The 3,633-nt window shown below is 35.5% G+C and overlaps 1 protein-coding gene across 1 annotated transcript in view; it reads left to right on the top strand.

The window, feature by feature from the left end:
• Nucleotides 1–3,633, top strand: part of ADGRB3 (adhesion G protein-coupled receptor B3) — an 871,792-nt gene that overhangs the window by 483,660 nt on the left and 384,499 nt on the right. The window lies entirely within an intron of this gene.

Raw genomic sequence — 3,633 nt, 5'->3', positions numbered from 1 at the left:
TATTGCCTTCAAAATCAAGCTATTTTAGATATGACATATCTTTAATATCAAATCTGTCTACTTTCACTCATTTTCTTATATTAAAAGTATCTGCTGCACTTTCCTGAGCTCAGGAAAGAATAACGTGAAAATTACATCCGTTTCATAATACCATGTGAAAAAAAAGGAAGAATGGGAATTAATAGTTGTAATGAGTCTAGGGAAAAGCCTGTTAACATTTTCCAAATGAAACGTGTTCTTTTAAAAAGCATTTTAACAAATAGCATTTACAGTATGTTAAGTATAATAAGGCCCTTGGGAACTGTGTAGGAATAGGTAATAGAATATGGAACCTAGCAATTCTAAATTGTACTTAGCAAAGCCAATTGCAGTTTTAACTAGCTCATAAGTCATTAATTAGTAAGACACTATGCTTAGTTCAGTTTTTCAGTCTTATGGCTTCATTGTCATGACCTATAAAGTCGGAGTACTTAGTACTTAAGCATAGCGATTGCCTTTAGAAAATATCAAATTTATATTTTCCAGGAAAAGAATTTTATTTTTATATTACTTAAGTTTTCTTCAGAGTGACATTTATACTTATCAGTTGTTAGATTCTATAATACATAAGGAAAGTTAATAATTTTATTGAAAATAATTCCTGAGGCCTAAATGAGTGTAATAGAATAGATTTCTATGTACACAAATACGCATACACGCTATTAGGATCCCTTTAGTCAGAGAGCTCTGGGTCTACTATGACTGTCTGAGGTGAATAGCATACCCATCTTTAAAGATGAGTTAGAAGAATTTAAAAAAAAATGCATTTTGTCTCATGTTCCATTAACTTTGCAAGCCTGAAAATGCATTTTTTTCTAAATAAAGTCTTTATGCAGTTCCATTTTGAATGGAAACATAGAGTGGCCTGCAGTGTAATCTTGCCTTTTTAAAATATTTCTTCTTTTGGGCAGCAACTTTCATGATTTTGGTAGGGTGCTACTGATATTTTCAGAGTTGAGAAAAACCCCTCAGGTTTGTTTGTAGTTCTTAAATTGGTCATATGCACAAAAGATTTCATGGGAATTTGGGCTTGCAGGTTTTGTTTTCTTTTATATATTTGCTTGAATATTAACAGGATCAAGCTAACAAATTAAGAAATTTGTTTTACGTGCATAAACTAATTTTAAACTAAAATTAATCATGAGCCATAGCCTTTGTAAGTCACAATAGAAATCACAGTGGAAGACTGTAATAAATAGGCTTGTTACCATTAGATAAGCATGAAAAACAATGAAAAGAAATTCCAACATTATTCAGTGGATATTTTCATGAATATAAAGTCTAATAACCTAAGAAATTAAAAATCACTTGGCAAAGCTTTAAAAAGTCCAGTCTGTGCATCTATAATTTTCACAAAGGGATTTTTTTTGTATACTTTTACTTTTTAAATTACTTTACTACCCTAGCTTTTATCCATTTGGAAGAGATTTCTGATGTTTTGTCTGCTTAAAGCTCTTGATAATTTTTATGGAGAACCTTGAAGTGCTAACTAGACAAGGAGATTGATAGCTCTGCCAACAGCTGAAATTGAGATAGAAATTTTTCTCTAGCTACATTTTTTTGGTTATATCCTAAATTTCTAAACTTGAGTAAGCAACCTTCTTACATTTCAAATTCAATTTATTTCTATTCCTAATACATAATTGATATTCTTCAGAAAGATTTTAGAATGATTGTGCTATTGTTGGAGCAGAGGTCCACAAACTTTTTAAGAGTCAGATTGTAAATATTTCAAGCATAGGAGTCATAATGGTTTCTGTCACACCACTCAAATATGCTGTTATGGTGTGAAAGCAGCCATAGACAATATATCAACAAATAGAAGTGGCTGTCTTCCAACAGAATGTAATTTACAAAAATAGGCAGCAGTGCTGATTTGGCTCATGGGCTATAGTTTGTCAACTCTGTGTGGTAGGAAGAATAATGACCACCCCAAAATATCTACAACTTAACACTCAGAACCTGCGAATATGTTACATCTCAAAAGGGACTTTTGTGTGATTACATGTCAAATGACACATGTGTGTTATATACAAAAGGAACTTCTGTGTGATGTGATTAAGGGCAAGGACATTAAAATGGAAAAACTATCCTGGATTATCTGAGTAAGTCCAGTTTAATTACATGGGCCCTTAAAAATAGAGAGCCTTTCCCAGCTCTGGTCAGGGAGATGCAATGTAAAAACACTCAATCTGCCATTGCTGGCTTTGAAGAAGAAGGAAGAGGGCCACAAGTCAAAAGATGTGGGCAGCTTCAAAAGCTGAAACAATCTGTGATTGTCAACCAGGAAGGAAGTGGGGACCTCAGTCCTCCACCTGCAAGAGTCTATAAGTGGATTCATCCTCAGATTCTCTAGAAAAGAGTACAGCCCTGACAACACTTGGATTTCGGCCTTGTGAAACTTAACCTGAGACTCAGCTGAGCTCATAGGTCAGAATTCTCACCTATGGAAACAGAAATAATAAATTTATGTTATTCTGTGCTGCTATGTCTGTGATCATCTGTTACAGCAGCAATAGAAAACTAATACACTCTGCATTGGAGCACTGCAAAATTAATATATATATATATATATACACACACACACATTAATAGTTTCATTTAAATCAGATTACTATTATACAGATAATATATCATTAAATGAAAATCAGTTATCAACTAGAAAGTTCATTTTGTCCTGGCAATTACTATACTAGCACTTTAGGAACCCAATTAAGGGAATCACCAGATAGTGAGAATTGTCATTGTAAAGTGGTGGCGGAATATTAGGGGAAATCAGGGAATACCATGAGACAGCGTCGTCAGGTAGCCAAAATAAGGGCCATGTGGGACAAGGTGCTGGATGCCAAGGGCAACTCTGACATTTACAGATATGTTGTACTCTTGAAACAACTTAGCTAAACTTCTCTGCTGGCAGCTGATAGACTGGAGCTATCGCCACCACCCCTGACTGCCATTGTCTGTGCTACAACCCCATATAACTATTATTAGGGCACATTGTAATATCCTCTTGGATGTAAAAGGAAGAGAACTAAACTATATACCCTATCTATATGGAATCTAGATATTAAAATATTTGTTTATTAAAGTTATTTGCCATTTTCAACTAATAGTAAATACTTACACAGTTTTAACCCTAGAAGACCCATTTGTTTGCTGAGAGTGGCACCACAATCTATGGAGCCATTTTGGGGAATGATGTAATCATACGTGTATAGGACACTCTAAAACATATATGTCAAGGCAATGGTTTTCTTTGAAGGATACAAATGTAAAAATTCCTGATGTTGGCCGGGCGCGGTGGCTTACGCCTGTAATCCTAGCACTCTGGGAGGCTGAGGCAGGCAGATTGTTTGAGCTCAGGAATTCAAGACCAGCCTGAGCAAGAGCGAGACCCCATCTGTACTAAAAAAACAGAAAGAAATTATCTGGATAACTAAAAATATATAGAAAAAATTAGCCGGGCATGGTGGCTCATGCCTATAGTCCCAGCTACTGGGGAGGCTGAGGCAGGAGGATTGCTTGAGCCCAGGAGTTTGAGGTTGCTGTGAGCTAGGCTAATGCCACGACACTCACTCTAGCCAGGGCAACAGA

The sequence above is a fragment of the Propithecus coquereli genome, unplaced genomic scaffold (genome assembly GCF_000956105.1).
Source record: "Propithecus coquereli isolate 6110/MARCELLA unplaced genomic scaffold, Pcoq_1.0 Scaffold324, whole genome shotgun sequence".
Taxonomy (NCBI): Eukaryota; Metazoa; Chordata; class Mammalia; order Primates; family Indriidae; genus Propithecus; species Propithecus coquereli.
This window is presented reverse-complemented; position numbering and strand designations above follow the sequence as displayed.